The 19,464-nt window shown below is 43.7% G+C and overlaps 7 non-coding genes across 7 annotated transcripts; 3 read left to right on the forward strand and 4 right to left on the reverse strand.

The window, feature by feature from the left end:
- The first annotated feature begins 249 nt into the window (after positions 1–249).
- On the forward strand, positions 250–332 carry TRNAL-UAA (transfer RNA leucine (anticodon UAA)). The gene has a single exon. It is a non-coding gene; the product is annotated as a tRNA-Leu (tRNA).
- A 293-nt stretch (positions 333–625) lies between these two features.
- On the reverse strand, positions 626–708 carry TRNAL-UAA (transfer RNA leucine (anticodon UAA)). The gene has a single exon. It is a non-coding gene; the product is annotated as a tRNA-Leu (tRNA).
- A 6,539-nt stretch (positions 709–7,247) lies between these two features.
- Positions 7,248–7,330, forward strand: TRNAL-UAA (transfer RNA leucine (anticodon UAA)). The gene has a single exon. It is a non-coding gene; the product is annotated as a tRNA-Leu (tRNA).
- A 294-nt stretch (positions 7,331–7,624) lies between these two features.
- TRNAL-UAA (transfer RNA leucine (anticodon UAA)) lies at positions 7,625–7,707 on the reverse strand. Its single transcript has one exon. It is a non-coding gene; the product is annotated as a tRNA-Leu (tRNA).
- A 4,833-nt stretch (positions 7,708–12,540) lies between these two features.
- Positions 12,541–12,623, forward strand: TRNAL-UAA (transfer RNA leucine (anticodon UAA)). Its single transcript has one exon. It is a non-coding gene; the product is annotated as a tRNA-Leu (tRNA).
- A 294-nt stretch (positions 12,624–12,917) lies between these two features.
- Positions 12,918–13,000, reverse strand: TRNAL-UAA (transfer RNA leucine (anticodon UAA)). Its single transcript has one exon. It is a non-coding gene; the product is annotated as a tRNA-Leu (tRNA).
- Positions 13,001–18,210: 5,210 nt separating this feature from the next.
- TRNAL-UAA (transfer RNA leucine (anticodon UAA)) lies at positions 18,211–18,293 on the reverse strand. Its single transcript has one exon. It is a non-coding gene; the product is annotated as a tRNA-Leu (tRNA).
- Positions 18,294–19,464: the final 1,171 nt, after the last annotated feature.

Raw genomic sequence — 19,464 nt, forward strand, 5'->3', positions numbered from 1 at the left:
AGTCATTTTTTGGGACGGGAACGCCTACCTTGCATCTCATTAACGCAAGGAAGGCGTTCACGCAAAAAAATGACGCTCTTTACTCATACTTTGGCACTAGACGCGTCTAACGCCAAAGTATAAATATGGTGTTAGTTTTGCGCCGAATTTGCGTCGAAAAAAACAACGCAAATTTGGCGCAAACGGAGTATAAATATGCCCCTTGATATCTATAATAAGTGCCATGTTGTTGCCCTTTCCTGCACAGGTACCAGGATTCCTGAGTGGTTAAGGCGTTGGACTTAAGATCCAATGGACATGTGTCCATGTGGGTTCAAGCCCCACTCCTGGTAGAGAGATTTTGTAATTCCTTATGCACTAAATGGAAAGCATTAAGTCAGGTATCATAAACAAATAAGTCACCTATAATAAACGAAAAAGCATACTGTAATACAACCTGCAACAAAAGGTTACTAAGTTTCAAAGAGAAATGTACAATACAAGGTGTTTAATCTTTTTGGGGAGAAAAATACACGTTAATCGATATGAAGATTTTATATGTAGCTCTTATTTTAATAATAATCAGGAGCAACTGAAAAGTGCGTGAAATTGAAATGAACAGTGTCACTGGAGAGAAAAAATGATATACCAGGAGTGGAGATCGAACCCACGCGGACACATGTCCATTGGATCTTAAGTCCAACACCTTAACCACTCGGCCACGCTGGTCTACGTAGTGCAGGTGTGCCTGCAATCATGATATAGTTGTTTTTCAGGAGAAGAATCATCTATACTATCAGCCCTCCCAACAGGAAAAGCAAATTTAATTTAAAACCCCCAAAATATCCCTCAGCTTTTGCATGGAAATAGGATGCCATTGATCCAACCTGGATCCACCCTCCATCGCCCAGCCAGCAACAATTCTCCTACACATTTCTCCTTCCATGGTATCATAATCCCAAAAGTACTTACCAAAAAATGTAATACCTGCCATCTTCCCTGTTATAGTCACCACCGCCAATCCTAGGTCAATGTGTGTCATAATGAAGCGGACTCCATCCTCCCTCCTATACCGTGACATGTAAGGTCCCTCATACCTCCTCAATGCACCAGACTCAATAAATTCTGCCCAGGCCTTGCCATATGACCTCAAAGTAGATGGAGCAATGGACTGACAAATCAATTGTAACATCCTTAGATTCCCAGCTCCCAAAGGTCCACCGTCAAAGCCGTTTTCAGCAAATCTGCTCCCGGCACCAGTACACAGAATCTCTGCCACTGTGAACGAGATAGCCCATCAGTGATATCATTATTCGCACCTGGAAGATACTGACCCTTAAACAAAATATTGAATTTCAGACAATGAAGCAAAAATAACCGCAACAACTTCAAAACTTTTTCATCTCGAGCCTTCTGTGAATTGACTAAATTAACAACTGTTTGGCTACCCACATTAAAAAGCACTCGCCTGTTTGCTAAAAGGTTACCACACAACACTAAAGCAACCATCAAATGGAAAAAAACTCCAGAAACGAAATGCTATGGTGTGCCTTTCTCCAAGAATCCGGCCACGAGTCAGCAGTCCAATCACCATCTCAGAAAACCAAACCATGGGCTCCCGAATCATCAGAAAAATTTTGAACTTGCCATAACCATTCATCCTCAACCGTCAACATGTTAACACCATTATTACTTTGCTGGAAAGAAACCAACATTCCGAAGTCAGCATTGAGGACCTCTTTAAGCCGAATTCTGGGATGAGGTAAAACAGCACCTTTGACTGAAAAACCAAGGCACCCACAAAGAGCTCTACCAACTCTCACCACACGGCACGCAAACTTCAAGGAACCCAATAAGGTTTGCACCTGCTGTAACTCCAGCTTATCCTTGGAAACAGCCTCCTCCAACAGAGAAATCAACTTTTGCACTTATCCACCGGCAACCGTACCTCAGATTTCTCTGAGTCCAATATAGCAGGGCCTTCAGTCTTATCCGGAGCCAAAGGTACTTCCATCTCCTCCATACACTTCTGAAATTCAATTAACCCTTTTTTACATTCATTGGATCACTGCAAGCCCATCAGAAAAGAGTCACCTAGATAGTGCGTGACATGCCCGAGCCCAGTCTTCTGTTGGAAAAACCACTGCAAAAAACAACTACAAGTTTCAAACAGGGAACAAGAAACAGAACAGCCCATTGGCAACATTATATCCACAAATATAGAATCCTCAAATTAAAGACCCAACAATGAAAAATCCTCAGGATGTACCGGCAATAGTCAAAAGACAGACTGAATGTCTAACTTTGCCATTTGTGCCTTCCTTCCACAAGCCCTTACCAACTTAATTGCGTCTTCCACTGATGTGCAATGCACTATGGAATCTTCATGTGCAATTAAATCATTAACTGACTCCCCTGCAGACCACGATAGATGATGAATCAATCTAAACTCACCTTGTTGTGTTTTAGGCACAACACCCAGTGGTGAAATTGTTAAGTTATGAATCGGCCAGGTATCACATGGACCCACCATTCTGCCAGCCTCCAATTCCTTCCTCAATTTCTTTCTCACCACTTCTGGATTCTCAACTGCAGATTTCAAACATTTTCTCTGTCTTCTATGACCTTGATAACATAGCTTGAAACCCTCAAGAAAACTCTAGTACAGTAACTTGGCCTCCTCACGCCTCGGATAAAACTGCAACCAATAAAACAAAATATCGAATTTATTAGGAGAAGGGCCCTTTTCCCACCATCTGCTGCATCCGACCCCTTCCCCTATCACCACCTCTACCTGCATTAGCCTTCCATCCCCATTGCATCCCTCCACAACATTACACCAATGGATGTTTGCCCCTGCAATTGGAGCAATTGTGCATGAACTTGCACTGGAGTCATGTGCATGACCCTCTGTTGAAGGACCAACAAGATCCATTCTGTGGGAACTGACCTCTCGTGAAACTACCCACCCCAGATTGGTTGGGATGCCCCTGACAGGGCTTGTAAGGAACCAGAAGACCACTAGCTGTGTGTAACGCTGAGGCATTCTTGGAAGTACACAACCATTGCATCCAAAGCTCATTATAAATATCTCACCATTCTTTATCTGGAAATAATGCCATCTGGGCTCTAAGTTCTTCATTATATCTAAAACATCCAAAACCACCATAGTCTATTTGAGCCCACCTAAAAACGTCCATGTATTTTAATAGAGAAATACATCGCTCCGGATGCCTCTCACAATAAACGCTAGCAATGATTAAGAATACTGACATCCAATTCTCAAGGGTAGTGGGAACTTTCGGCCTCCTAGCTAATTCCCATTCCTCCTCCTTTGACTCTTCCTTAGCCCACACTTCTCTATGTAATAATTTAAAAACATCAACAAACTCACCTTTACAAATGTTTTCCTTCATGGCTTGGGTGAGATGCGCCCCCAAAGGCAAGAACACCCCCATATATGGCAACTTTTTACTTTTTACACTACCCTCACCAGAGTTTCCTTTTTCCTTACCTGGCTCTGCCTTAGAAGCCTCCTCACCACTTGCCTCTGACTTACCATCATTGACTCCGACTTTTTTGTTCACAGCCCCCCCAAATGGACTTTGTCTGCATCTTTAACTACTTCATTATTTGCATCATCTTTCCCACTCAATCTACCCAAACTTCCTTATGCTAACGCAAAAGGGTATTACCCACTGTTACAGACACCAAACACACTACCTTCATGCTTAACTCTTCATACCCCATAGCCACAGCAGCCTGTGTCTCACCTTTTTTGAATGAAACCACTTGCAGGTACCTGATTATTCGTCTTGACTATCCGATTACGCTGCACCATCAAAGGGGGCAAATCCTGAAACACACCAAAACTCCTTCCTCTGTTAGAACAGCTCACCTAATTTCTTTGAAGCATCTCCTTCCCCGCAGTCTCATCCCCAACCTCACAATTCTCCCCCTCCTTAGTCTCCTGGTCGTCATCGTAATCCATCAATTCATCATGAAAAATGAGCCCCGAAGCCAACGAGACAGCACCTTGGCTGATAGCTGGGATCTTGAAGCCGTGATTGTACCCTAAATCAAATGATTCACCAGGCCACTCCCTTGTAGTCGGGTTGATCGCTCTGGATGCAACCCTCTCTTATGACCGGTATTTTAAAGGTGCCCAGACCTTTACCGGTGTCTCCGCTGTTGCCTTATTTTTCATGACGTCCTTTGGCATGGCTCGTCCTCCTGAGCTGCGAAGCCCAAAGGAGCTGTCACACCCCAAAAATGCTTCAGCCGCCCCAGGGTGTGCTTTCTTAAGCTCACCCCTGACAAAGCTATGCCCATCTTCCTGTAATTGCTGGACTCTATTGAAATTGACCTAACTTGTGTCAAAATTATAAACCACCTGTTGCTCCGAGACAAACACAAAGGGGCAGATTTAAGGAAAGTGGCTCTGCAGGTGTAGCGCCACTTTCTGCTGCATCCGACCCCTTCGCCTATCACCACCTCTACCTGCATTAGCCTTCCATCCCCATTGCATCCCTCCACAACATTACACCAATGGATGTTTGCCCCTGCAATTGGAGCAATTGTGCATGAACTTGCACTGGAGTCATGTGCATGACCCTCTGTTGAAGGACCAACAAGATCCATTCTGTGGGAACTGACCTCTCGTGAAACTACCCACCCCAGATTGGTTGGGATGCCCCTGGCAGGGCTTGTAAGGAACCAGAAGACCACTAGCTGTGTGTAACGCTGAGGCATTCTTGGAAGTACACAACCATTGCATCCAAAGCTCATTATAAATATCTCACCATTCTTTATCTGGAAATAATGCCATCTGGGCTCTAAGTTCTTCATTATATCTAAAACATCCAAAACCACCATAGTCTATTTGAGCCCACCTAAAAACGTCCATGTATTTTAATAGAGAAATACATCGCTCCGGATGCCTCTCACAATAAACGCTAGCAATGATTAAGAATACTGACATCCAATTCTCAAGGGTAGTGGGAACTTTCGGCCTCCTAGCTAATTCCCATTCCTCCTCCTTTGACTCTTCCTTAGCCCACACTTCCCTATGTAATAATTTAAAAACATCAACAAACTCACCTTTACAAATGTTTTCCTTCATGGCTTGGGTGAGATGCGCCCCCAAAGGCAAGAACACCCCCATATATGGCAACTTCTTACTTTTTACACTACCCTCACCTGAGTTTCCTTTTTCCTTACCTGGCTCTGCCTTAGAAGCCTCCTCACCACTTGCCTCTGACTTACCATCATTGACTCCGACTTTTTTGTTCACAGCCCCCCCAAATGGACTTTGTCTGCATCTTTAACTACTTCATTATTTGCATCATCTTTCCCACTCAATCTACCCAAACTTCCTTATGCTAACGCAAAAGGGTATTACCCACTGTTACAGACACCAAACACACTACCTTCATGCTTAACTCTTCGCACCCCATAGCCACAGCAGCCTGTGTCTCACCTTTTTTGAATGAAACCACTTGCAGGTACCTGATTATTCGTCTTGACTATCCGATTACGCTGCACCATCAAAGGGGGCAAATCCTGAAACACACCAAAACTCCTTCCTCTGTTAGAACAGCTCACCTAATTTCTTTGATGCATCTCCTTCCCCGCAGTCTCATCCCCAACCTCACAATTCTCCCCCTCCTTAGTCTCCTGGTCGTCATCGTAATCCATCAATTCATCATGAAAAATGAGCCCCGAAGCCAACGAGACAGCACCTTGGCTGATAGCTGGGATCTTGAAGCCGTGATTGTACCCTAAATCAAATGATTCACCAGGCCACTCCCTTGTAGTCGGGTTGATCGCTCTGGATGCAACCCTCTCTTATGACCGGTATTTTAAAGGTGCCCAGACCTTTACCGGCGTCTCCGCTGTTGCCTTATTTTTCATGACTTCCTTTGGCATGGCTCGTCCTCCTGAGCTGCGAAGCCCAAAGGAGCTGTCACACCCCAAAAATGCTTCAGCCGCCCCAGGGTGTGCTTTCTTAAGCTCACCCCTGACAAAGCTATGCCCATCTTCCTGTAATTGCTGGACTCTATTGAAATTGACCTAACTTGTGTCAAAATTATAAACCACCTGTTGCTCCGAGACAAACACAAAGGGGCAGATTTAAGGAAAGTGGCTCTGCCGGTGCAGCGCCACTTTCCTTGCACCCCTTAACGCCCCTGTACCGCCACTATGTGTGAGCTATATACATAATAATAGGGCGCACCATGGCACAGGGTAGGGGCATTAGCGTTATATTTTTTATGCTATTGATGTACTCTGCAGGAGTAGCGCCATCATTTTAAGACTAATCCTGCAGAGTACATAGGGGCCCATTATAAATAATGGTATTCCCCCTTTTAACGCCTCCTCTGAGTAGGCGTTGAAAGTGTAAAACAAATGGCGCAAGGAAATCTCTTAGATTGCCTTGCGCCATTTTTTCGGGCTCCCTAATGGGGGAACGCCCACCTTGTGTAAATTATGCCTGACCCTTCCCCACCACACAGCTTCCTCTACTGCCAACTCTATGCCTCCCAGCCATTCCAGTGCAGTGCGGCGAACGAAGCGACCCACGCGGAGCCAAGCGCTCGCTCGTAGCTACAACACCAGCCCCAGAGACACCCTCCTCAAAAAGCAACCTGTCAGGTGAGGAACGAGCGTGCCCACTCTCTAACAAGGGAACGCCCCCTTTGCACACATCAAGCATATATTATGCAAGATGTGGCGCAAAGTGTTTACAAGGTGGCGCAAACCTAGCTTGCGGCACCTTGTAAATATTGTGCTATGGTAGTAGATATGATCTTCACATTTGCGGCAAAATAAATTCTGCAAATGTAGCGCTAAGGGGCGCAAGGGACTTGTAAATCTGTCCCAAAGTGTTTTAGATTGTGTGAAGTGTAGTTTTGAGTCTTGAAAAGGGGTTAGTGTGATATTTCTTAAGATTAACGTCAATTTACAGACATATTTAATAGGACATGTGACAAAAATGGTGTGAAAAAAGCGCACCTTTTTTCGTCCTACACGCTGATAATCTTAAACATGTTTGATAGGTATGGTTGTATTTTTTTTTTTATTAAGTACATGCACGTTTTATAGAGGAGAGGCATGACATTACCTTGTATTCCTGAAATGTGATTTGCGTAACCTGATAAAATATATAGATATGAAAATATATATATATATAGAGAGCTCACTGTCACACACTGAGCACTCTTGATATCTATAATAAGTGCCATGTTGTTGCAATTTCTTGCACAGATACCGGGATTGCCGAGTTGTTAAGGCGTTGGACTTAAGATCCAATGGACATGTGTCCTCGTGGGTTCAAGCCCCACTCCTGGTAGAGAGATTTTGTAATTCCTTAGGCACCAAATGGAAAGCATTAAGTCAGGTATCATAAACAAATAAGTCACCTATAATAAATGAAAAAGCATACTGTAATACAACCTGCAACAAAAGGTTACTAAGTTTCAAAGAGAAATGTACAATACAAGGCGTTTACTCTTTTTGGGGGAGAAAAATACACGTTAATCGATATGAAGATTTTATATGTAGATCTTATTTTAATAATAATCAGGAGCAACTGAAAAGTGCGTGAAATTGAAAAGAACAGTGTGACGGGAGAGAAAAAACGATATACCAGGAGTGGGGCTCGAACCCACGCAGACACATGTCCATTGGATCTTAAGTCCAACGCCTTAACCACTCGGCCACCCTGGTCTACATAGTGCAGGTGTGCCTGCAATCATGATATAGTTGTTTTTCAGGAGAAGAATCATCTATACTATCAGCCCTCCCAACAGGAAAACCAAATTTAATTCAAAACCCCCAAAATATCCCTCAGCTTTTGCATGGAAATAGGATGCCATTGATCCAACCTGGATCCACCCTCCATCGCCCAGCCAGCAACAATTCTCCTACACATTTCTCCTTCCATGGTATCATAATCCCAAAAGTACTTACCAAAAAATGTAATACCTGCCATCTTCCCTGTTATAGTCACCACCGCCAATCCTAGGTCATTGTGTGTCATAATGAAGCAGACTCCATCCTCCCTCCTATACCGTGACATGTAAGGTCCCTCATACCTCCTCAATGCACCAGACTCAATAAATTCTGCCCAGGCCTTGCCATATGACCTCAAAGTAGATGGAGCAATGGACTGACAAATCAATTGTAACATCCTTAGATTCCCAGCTCCCAAAGGTCCACTGTCAAAGCCGTTTTCAGCAAATCTGCTCCCGGCACCATTACACAGAATCTCTGCCACTGTGAACGAGATAGCCCATCAGTGATATCATTATTCACACCTGGAACATACTGACCCTTAAACAAAATATTGAAATTCAGACAATGAAGCAAAAATAAACGCAACAACTTCAAAACTTTTTCATCTTGAGCCTTCTGTGAATTGACTAAATTAACAACTGTTTGGCTATCCACATTAAAAAGCACTCACCTGTTTGCTAAAAGGTTACCACACAACACTAAAGCAACCATCAAATGGAAAAAAACTCGAGAAAGGAAATGCTATGGTGTGCCTTTCTCCAAGAATCCGGCCACGACTCAGCAGTCCAATCACTATATCAGAAAACCAAACCATGGGCTCCTGAATCATCAGAAAAAAATTGAACTTGCCATAACCATTCATCCTCAACCGTCAACATGTTAACACCATTATTACTTTGCTGGAAAGAAACCAACATTCTGAAGTCAGCATTGAGGACCTCTTTAAGCCGAATTCTGGGATGAGGTAAAACAGCACCTTTGACTGAAAAACCAAGGCACCTACAAAGAGCTCTACCAACTCTCACCGCACGGCACGCAAACTTCAAAGAACCCAATAAGGTTTGCACCTGCTGTAACTCCAGCTTATCCTTGGAAACAGCCTCCTTCAACAGAGAAATCAACTTTTGCACTTATCCACCGGCAACCGTACCTCAGATTTCTCTGAGTCCAATATAGCAGGGCCTTCAGTCTTATCCGGAGCCAAAGGTACAGCCATCTCCTCCATACACTTCTGAAATTCAAATAACCCTTTTTTACATTCATTGGATCACTGCAAGCCCATCAGAAAAGAGTCACCTAGGTAGTGCGTGTCATGCCCGAGCCCAGTCTTCTGTTGGAAAAACCACTGCAAAAAACAACTACAAGTTTCAAACAGGGAACAAGAAACAGAACAGCCCATTGGCTACATTATATCCACAAATATAGAATCCTCAAATTAAAGACCCAACAATGAAAAATCCTCAGGATGTACCGGCAATAGTCAAAAGACAGATTGAATGTCTAACTTTGCCATTTGTGCCTTCCTTCCACAAGCCCTTACCAACTTAATTGCCTCTTTCACTGATGTGCAATGCACTATGGAGTCTTCATGTGCAATTAAATCATTAACTGACTCCCCTGCAGACCACGATAGATGATGAATCAATCTAAACTCACCTTGTTGTATTTTAGGCACAACACCCAGTGGTGAAATTGTTAAGTTATGAATCGGCCAGGTATCACATGGTCCCACCATTCTGCCAGCCTCCAATTCCTTACTCAATTTCTTTCTCACCACTTCCGGATTCTCAACTGCAGATTTTACATTTTTTCTCTGTCTTCTATGACCTTGATAACATAGCTTGAAACCCTCAAGAAAACTCTAGTACAGTAACTTGGCCTCCTCACGCCTCGGATAAAACTGCAACCAATAAAACAAAATATCGAATTTATTAGGAGAAGGGCCCTTTTCCCACCATCTGCTGCATCCGACCCCTTCCCCTATCACTACCTCTACCTGCATTACCCTTCCATCCCTATTGCATCCCTCCAAAACATTACACCAATGGATGTTTGCCCCTGCAATTGGAGCAATTGTGCAGGAACTTGCACTGGAGTCGTGTGCATGACCCTCTGTTGAAGGTTCAACAAGATCCATTCTGTGGGAACTGACCTCTCGTGAAACTACCCACCCCAGATTGGTTGGGATGCCCCTGACAGGGCTTGTAAGGAACCAGAAGACCACTAGCTGTGTGTAACGCTGAGGCATTCTTGGAAGTACACAACCATTGCATCCAAAGCTCATTATAAATATCTCACCATTCTTTATCTGGAAATAATGCCATCTGGGCTCTAAGTTCTTCATTATATCTAAAACATCCAAAACCACCATAGTCTATTTGAGCCCACCTAAAAACGTCCATGTATTTTAATAGAGAAATACATCGCTCCGGATGCCTCTCACAATAAACGCTAGCAATGATTAAGAATACTGACATCCAATTCTCAAGGGTAGTGGGAACTTTCGGCCTCCTAGCTAATTCCCATTCCTCCTCCTTTGACTCTTCCTTAGCCCACACTTCTCTATGTAATAATTTAAAAACATCAACAAACTCACCTTTACAAATGTTTTCCTTCATGGCCTGGGTGAGATGCGCCCCCAAAGGCAAGAACACCCCCATATATGTCAACTTTTTACTTTTTATACTACCCTCACCTGAGTTTCCTTTTTCCTTACCTGGCTCTGCCTTAGAAGCCTCCTCACCACTTGCCTCTTACTTACCATCATTGACTCCGACTTTTTTGTTCACAGCCCCCCCAAATGGACTTTGTCTGCATCTTTAACTATTTCATTATTTGCATCATCTTTCCCACTCAATCTACCCAAACTTCCTTATGCTAACGCAAAAGGGTATTACCCACTGTTACAGACACCAAACACACTACCTTCATGCTTAACTCTTCACACCCCATAGCCACAGCAGCCTGTGTCTCACCTTTTTTTAATGAAACCACTTGCAGGTACCTGATTATTCGTCTTGACTTTCCGATTACGCTGCACCATCAAAGGGGGCAAATCCTGAAACACACCAAAACTCCTTCCTCTGTTAGAACAGCTCACCTAATTTCTTTGCTGCATCTCCTTCCCCGCAGTCTCATCCCCAACCTCACAATTCTCCCCCTCCTTAGTCTCCTAGTCGTCATCGTAATCCATCAATTCATCATGAAAAATGAGCCCCGAAGCCAACGAGACAGCACCTTGGCTGATAGCTGGGATCTTGAAGCCGTGATTGTACCCTAAATCAAATGATTCACCAGGCCACTCCCTTGTAGTCGGGTTGATCTTTCTGGATGCAACCCTCTCTTATGACCGGTATTTTAAAGGTGCCGAGACCTTTACCGGCGTCTCTGCTGTTGCCTTATTTTTCATGACGTCCTTTGGCATGGCTCGTCCTCCTGAGCTGCGAAGCCCAAAGGAGCTGTCACACCCCAAAAATGCTTCAGCCGCCCCAGGGTGTGCTTTCTTAAGCTCACCCCTGACAAAGCTATACCCATCTTCCTGTAATTGCTGGACTCTATTGAAATTGACCTCACTTGTGTCAAAATTATAAACCACCTGTTGCTCCGAGACAAACACAAAGGGGCAGATTTAAGGAAAGTGGCTCTGCCGGTGCAGCGCCACTTTCCTTGCACCCCTTAACGCCCCTGTACCGCCACCATGTGTGAGCTATATATATAATAATACGGCGCACCATGGCACAGGGTAGGGGCATTAGCATTATATTTTTTATGCTATTGATGTACTCTGCAGGAGTAGCGCCATCATTTTGGGACTAATCCTGCAGAGTACATAGGGGCCCATTATAAATAATGGTATTCCCCCTTTTAACGCCTCCTCTGAGTAGGCGTTGAAAGTGGAAAAGAAATGGCGCAAGGAAATCTCTTAGATTGCCTTGCGCCATTTTTTCGGGCTCCCTAATGGGGGAACGCACATCTTGTATAAATTATGCCTGACCCTTCCCCACCACACCGCTTCCTCTACTGCCAACTCTATGCCTCCCAGCCATTCCAGTGCAGTGCGGCGAACGAAGCGACCCACGCGGAGCCAAGCGCTCGCTCGTAGCTACAACACCAGCCCCAGAGACACCCTCCTCAAAAAGCAACCTGTCAGGTGAGGAACGAGCGTGCCCACTCTCTAACAAGGGAACGCTCCGTTTGCACACATCATGCATATATTATGCATGATGTGGCGCAAAGTATTTACAAGGTGGCGCAAACCTAGCTTGCGCCACCTTGTAAATATTGTGCTATGGTAGTAGATATGATCTTCACATTTGCGGCAAAATAAATTCTGCAAATGTAGCGCTAAGGGGCGCAAGGGCCTTGTAAATCTGTCCCAAAGTGTTTTAGATTGTGTGAAGTGCAGTTTTGAGTCTTGAAAAGGGGTTAGTGTGATATTTCTTAAGATTAACGTCAATTTGCAGACATATTTAATAGGACATGTGACAAAAATGGTGTGAAAAAAGCGCACCTTTTTTCGTCGTACACGCTGATAATCTTAAACATGTTTGATAGGTATGGTTGTATTTTTTTTTTTATTAAGTACATGCACGTTTTATAGAGGAGAGGCATGACATTACCTTCTATTCCTGAAATGTGTTTTGCGTAACCTGATAAAATATATAGATATGAAGATATATCTATATATAGAAAGCTCACTGTCACACAGTGAGCACTCTTGATATCTATAATAAGTGCCATGTTGTTGCCCTTTCCTGCACAGGTACCAGGATGGCCGAGTGGTTAAGGCGTTGGACTTAAGATCCAATGGACATGTGTCCATGTGGGTTCAAGCCCCACTCCTGGTAGAGAGATTTTGTAATTCCTTATGCACCAAATGGAAAGCATTAAGTCAGGTATCATAAACAAATAAGTCACCTATAATAAACGAAAAAGCATACTGTAATACAACCTGCAACAAAAGGTTACTAAGTTTCAAAGAGAAATGTACAATACAAGGCGTTTACTCTTTTTGGTGGAGAAAAATACACGTTAATCGATATGAAGATTTTATATGTAGCTCTTATTTTAATAATAATCAGGAGCAACTGAAAAGTGCGTGAAATTGAAATGAACAGTGTCACGGGAGAGAAAAAATGATATACCAGGAGTGGGGCTCGAACCCACGCGGACACATGTCCATTGGATCTTAAGTCCAAAGCCTTAACCACTCGGCCACCCTGGTCTACATAGTGCAAGTGTGCCTGCAATCATGATATAGTTGTTTTTCAGGAAAAGAATCATCTATACTATCAGCCCTCCCAACAGGAAAAGCAAATTGAATTCAAAACCCCCAAAATATCCCTCAGCTTTTGCATGGAAATAGGATGCCATTGATCCAACCTGGATCCACCCTCCATCGCCCAGCCAGCAACAATTCTCCTACACATTTCTCCTTCCATGGTATCATAATCCCAAAAGTACTTACCAAAAAATGTAATACCTGCCATCTTCCCTGTTATAGTCACCACCGCCAATCCTAGGTCAATGTGTGTCATAATGAAGCGGACTCCATCCTCCCTCCTATACCGTGACATGTAAGGTCCCTCATACCTCCTCAATGCACCAGATTCAATAAATTCTGCACAGGCCTTGCCATATGACCTCAAAGTAAATGGAGCAATGGACTGACAAATCAATTGTAACATCCTTAGATTCCCAGCTCCCAAAGGTCCACAGTCAAAGCCGTTTTCAGCAAATCTGCTCCCGGCACCAGTACACCGAATCTGTGCCACTGTGAACGAGATAGCCCATCAGTGATATCATTATTCACACCTGGAACATACTGACCCTTAAACAAAATATTGAATTTCAGACAATGAAGCAAAAATAAACGCAACAACTTCAAAACTTTTTCATCTCGAGCCTTATGTGAATTGACTAAATTAACAACTGTGTGGCTATCCACATTAAAAAGCACTCGCCTGTTTGCTAAAAGGTTACCACACAACACTAAAGCAACCATCAAATGGAAAAAAACTCCAGAAACGAAATGCTATGGTGTGCCTTTCTCCAAGAATCCGGCCACGACTCAGCAGTCCAATCACCATCTCAGAAAACCAAACCATGGGCTCCCGAATCATCAGAAAAAATTTGAACTTGACATAACCATTCATCCTCAACCGTCAACATGTTAACACCATTATTACTTTGCTGGAAAGAAACCAACATTCTGAAGTCAGCATTGAGGACCTCTTTAAGCCGAATTCTGCGATGAGGTAAAACAGCACCTTTGACTGAAAAACCAAGGCACCTACAAAGAGCTCTACCAACTCTCACCACACGGCACGCAAACTTCAAAGAACCCAATAAGGCTTGCACCTGCTGTAACTCCAGCTTATCCTTGGAAACAGCCTCCTCCAACAGAGAAATAAACTTTTGCACTTATCCACCGGCAACCGTACCTCAGATTTCTCTGAGTCCAATATAGCAGGGCCTTCAGTCTTATCCGGAGCCAAAGGTACTTCCATCTCCTCCATACACTTCTGAAATTCAATTAACCCTTTTTTACATTCATTGGATCACTGCAAGCCCATCAGAAAAGAGTCACCTAGGTAGTGCGTGACATGCCCGAGCCCAGTCTTCTGTTGGAAAAACCACTGCAAAAAACAACTACAAGTTTCAAACAGGGAACAAGAAACAGAACAGCCCATTGGCAACATTATATCCACAAATATAGAATCCTCAAATTAAAGACCCAACAATGAAAAATCCTCAGGATATACCGGCAATAGTCAAAAGACAGACTGAATGTCTAACTTTGCCATTTGTGCCTTCCTTCCACAAGCCCTTACCAACTTAATTGCGTCTTCCACTGATGTGCAATGCACTATGGAGTCTTCATGTGCAATTAAATCATTAACTGACTCCCCTGCAGACCACGATAGATGATGAATCAATCTAAACTCACCTTGTTGTGTTTTAGGCACAACACCCAGTGGTGAAATTGTTAAGTTATGAATCGGCCAGGTATCACATGGACCCACCATTCTGCCAGCCTCCAATTCCTTCCTCAATTTCTTTCTCACCACTTCCGGATTCTCAACTGCAGATTTCAAATTTTTTCTCTGTCTTCTATGACCTTGATAACATAGCTTGAAACCCTCAAGAAAACTCTAGTACAGTAACTTGGCCTCCTCACGCCTCGGATAAAACTGCAACCAATAAAACAAAATATCTAATTTATTAGGAGAAGGGCCCTTTTCCCACCATCTGCTGCATCCGACCCCTTCCCCTATCACCACCTCTACCTGCATTAGCCTTCCATCCCAATTGCATCCCTCCACAACATTACACCAATGGATGTTTGCCCCTGCAATTGGAGCAATTGTGCATGAACTTGCACTGGAGTCATGTGCATGACCCTCTGTTGAAGGACCAACAAGATCCATTCTGTGGGAACTGACCTCTCGTGAAACTACCCACCCCAGATTGGTTGGGATGCCCCTGACAGGGCTTGTAAGGAACCAGAAGACCACTAGCTGTGTGTAACGCTGAGGCATTCTTGGAAGTACACAACCATTGCATCCAAAGCTCATTATAAATATCTCACCATTCTTTATCTGGAAATAATGCCATCTGGGCTCTAAGTTCTTCATTATATCTAAAACATCCAAAACCACCATAGTCTATTTGAGCCCACCTAAAAACGTCCATGTATTTTAATAGAGAAATACATCGCTCCGGATGCCTCTCACAATAAACGCTAGCAATGATTAAGAATACTGACATCCAATTCTCAAGGGTAGTGGGAACTTTCGGCCTCCTAGCTAATTCCCATTCCTCCTCCTTTGACTCTTCCTTAGCCCACACTTCTCTATGTAATAATTTAAAAACATCAACAAACTCACCTTTACAAATGTTTTCCTTCATGACTTGGGTGAGATGCGCCCCCAAAGGCAAGAACACCCCCATATATGGCAACTTTTTACTTTTTACACTACCCTCACCTGAGTTTCCTTTTTCCTTACCTGGCTCTGCCTTAGAAGCCTCCTCACCACTTGCCTCTGACTTACCATCATTGACTCTGACTTTTTTGTTCACAGCACCCCCAAATGGACTTTGTCTGCATCTTTAACTACTTCATTATTTGCATCATCTTTCCCACTCAATCTACCCAAACTTCCTTATGCTAACGCAAAAGGGTATTACCCACTGTTACAGACACCAAACACACTACCTTCATGCTTAACTCTTCACACCCCATAGCCACAGCAGCCTGTGTCTCACCTTTTTTGACTGAAACCACTTGCAGGTACCTGATTATTCGTCTTGACTATCCGATTACGCTGCACCATCAAAGGGGGCAAATCCTGAAACACACCAAAACTCCTTCCTCTGTTAGAACAGCTCACCTAATTTCTTTGATGCATCTCCTTCCCCGCAGTCTCATCCCCAACCTCACAATTCTCCCCCTCCTTAGTCTCCTGGTCGTCATCGTAATCCATCAATTCATCATACAAAATGAGCCCCGAAGCCAACGAGACAGCACCTTGGCTGATAGCTGGGATCTTGAAGCCGTGATTGTACCCTAAATCAAATGATTCACCAGGCCACTCCCTTGTAGTCGGGTTGATCGCTCTGGATGCAACCCTCTCTTATGACCGGCATTTTAAAGGTGCCCAGACCTTTACCGGCGTCTCCGCTGTTGTCTTATTTTTCATGACGTCCTTTGGCATGGCTCGTCCTCCTGAGCTGCGAAGCCCAAAGGAGCTGTCACACCCCAAAAATGCTTCAGCCGCCCCAGGGTGTGCTTTCTTAAGCTCACCCCTGACAAAGGTATGCCCATCTTCATGTAATTGCTGGACTCTATTGTAATTGACCTCACTTGTGTCAAAATTATACACCACCTGTTGCTCCGAGACAAACACAAAGGGGCAGATTTAAGGAAAGTGGCTCTGCCGGTGCAGCGCCACTTTCCTTGCACCCCTTAACGCCCCTGTACCACCACCATATGTGAGCTATATATATAATAATACGGCGCACCATGGCACAGGGTAGGGGCATTAGCGTTATATTTTTTACGCTATTGATGTACTCTGCAGGAGTAGCGCCATCATTTTGGGACTAATCCTGCAGAGTACATAGGGGCCCATTATAAATAATGGTATTCCCCCTTTTAACGCCTCCTCTGAGTAGGCGTTGAAAGTGTAAAGCAAATGGCGCAAGGGAATCTCTTAGATTGCCTTGCGCCATTTTTTCGGGCTCCCTAATGGGGGAACGCCCACCTTGTATAAATTATGCCTGACCCTTCCCCACCACACTGCTTCCTCTACTGCCAACTCTATGCCTCCCAGCCATTCCCGTGCAGTGCGGCAAACGAAGCGACCCACGCGGAGCCAAGCGCTCGCTCGTAGCTACAACACCAGCCGCAGAGACACCCTCCTCAAAAACCAACCTGTCAGGTGAGGAACGAGCGTGCCCACTCTCTAACAAGGGAACGCCCCCTTTGCACACATCATGCATATATTATGCATGATGTGGCGCAAAGTGTTTACAAGTTGGCGCAAACCTAGCTTGCACCACCTTGTAAATATTGTGCTATGGTAGTAGATATGATCTTCACATTTGCGGCAAAATAAATTCTGCAAATGTAGCGCTAAGGGGCGCAAGGGTCTTGTAAATCTGTCCCAAAGTGTTTTAGATTGTGTGAAGTGTAGTTTTGAGTCTTGAAAAGGGGTTAGTGTGATATTTCTTAAGCTTAACGTCAATTTGCAGACATATTTAATAGGACATGTGACAAAAATGGTGTGAAAAAAGCGCACCTTTTTTCGTCCTACACGCAGATAATCTTAAACATGTTTGATAGGTATGGTTGTATTTTTTTTTTGATTAAGTACATGCACGTTTTATAGAGGAGAGGCATGACATTACCTTGTATTCCTGAACTGTGTTTTGCGTAACCTGATAAAATATATAGATATGAAAATATATAGATATATAGAAAGCTCAGTGTCACACACTGAGCACTCTTGATATCTATAATAAGTGCCATGTTGTTGCCCTTTCCTGCACAGGTACCAGGAAGGCCGAGTGGTTAAGGCGTTGGACTTAAGATGCAATGGACATGTGTCCACGTGGGTTGAAGCCCCCCTCCTGGTAGAGAGATTTTGTAATTCCTTATGCACCAAATGGAAAGCATTAAGTCAGGTATCATAAACAAATAAGTCACCTATAATAAACGAAAAAGCATACTGTAATACAACCTGCAACAAAAGGTTAATAAGTTTCAAAGAGAAATGTACAATACAAGGCGTTTACTTTTTTGGGGGGAGAAAAATACACGTTAATCCATATGAAGATTTTATATGTAGCTCTTATTTTAATAATAATCAGGAGCAACTGAAAAGTGCGTGAAATTGAAATGAACAGTGTCACGGGAGAGAAAAAATGATATACCAGGAGTGGGGCTCGATCCCACGCGGACACATGTCCATTGGATTTTAAGTCCAACACCTTAACCACTCGGCCACCCTGGTCTACATGGTGCAGGTGTGCCTGCAGTCATGATATAGTTGTTTTTCAGGAGAAGAATCATCTATACTATCAGCCCTCCCAACAGGAAAAGCAAATTGAATTCAAAACCCCCAAAATATCCCTCAGCTTTTGCATGGAAATAGGATGCCATTGATCCAACCTGGATCCACCCTCCATCGCCCAGCCAGCAACAATTCTCCTACACATCTCTCCTTCCATGGTATCATAATCCCAAAAGTACTTACCAAAAAATGTAATACGTGCCATCTTCCCTGTTATAGTCACCACCGCCAATCCTAGGTCAATATGTGTCATAATGAAGCGGACTCCATCCTCCCTCCTATACCGTGACATGTAAGGTCCCTCATACCTCCTCAATGCACCAGACTCAATAAATTCTGCCCAGGCCTTGCCATATGACCTCAAAGTAGATGGAGCAATGGACTGACGAATCAATTGTAACATCCTTAGATTCCCAGCTCCCAAAGGTCCACCGTCAAAGCCGTTTTCAGCAAATCTGCTCCCGGCACCAGTACACCGAATCTCTACCACTGTGATTGAGATAGCCCATCAGTGATATCATTATTCACACCTGGAACTTACTGACCCTTAAACAAAATATTGAATTTCAGACAATGAAGCAAAAATAAACGCAACAACTTCAAAACTTTTTCATCTCGAGCCTTCTGTGAATTGACTAAATTAACAACTGTTTGGCTATCCACATTAAAAAGAACTCGCCTGTTTGCTAAAAGGTTACCACACAACACTAAAGCAACCATCAAATGGAAAAAAACTCCAGAAACGAAATGCTATGGTGTGCCTTTCTCCAAGAATCCGGCAACGACTCAGCAGTCCAATCACCATCTCAGAAAACCAAACCATGGGCTCCCGAATCATCAGAAAAAAATTGAACTTGCCATAACCATTCATCCTCAACCGTCAACATGTTAACACCATTATTACTTTGCTGGAAAGAAACCAACATTCTGAAGTCAGCATTGAGGACCTCTTTAAGCCGAATTGTGGGATGAGGTAAAACAGCACCTTTGACTGAAAAACCAAGGCACCTACAAAGAGCTCTACCAACTCTCACCACACGGCACGCAAACTTCAAAGAACCCAATAAGGTTTGCACCTGCTGTAACTCCAGCTTATCCTTGGAAACAGCCT

The sequence above is a fragment of the Pleurodeles waltl genome, chromosome 5, assembly GCF_031143425.1.
Source record: "Pleurodeles waltl isolate 20211129_DDA chromosome 5, aPleWal1.hap1.20221129, whole genome shotgun sequence".
NCBI lineage: Eukaryota > Metazoa > Chordata > Amphibia > Caudata > Salamandridae > Pleurodeles > Pleurodeles waltl.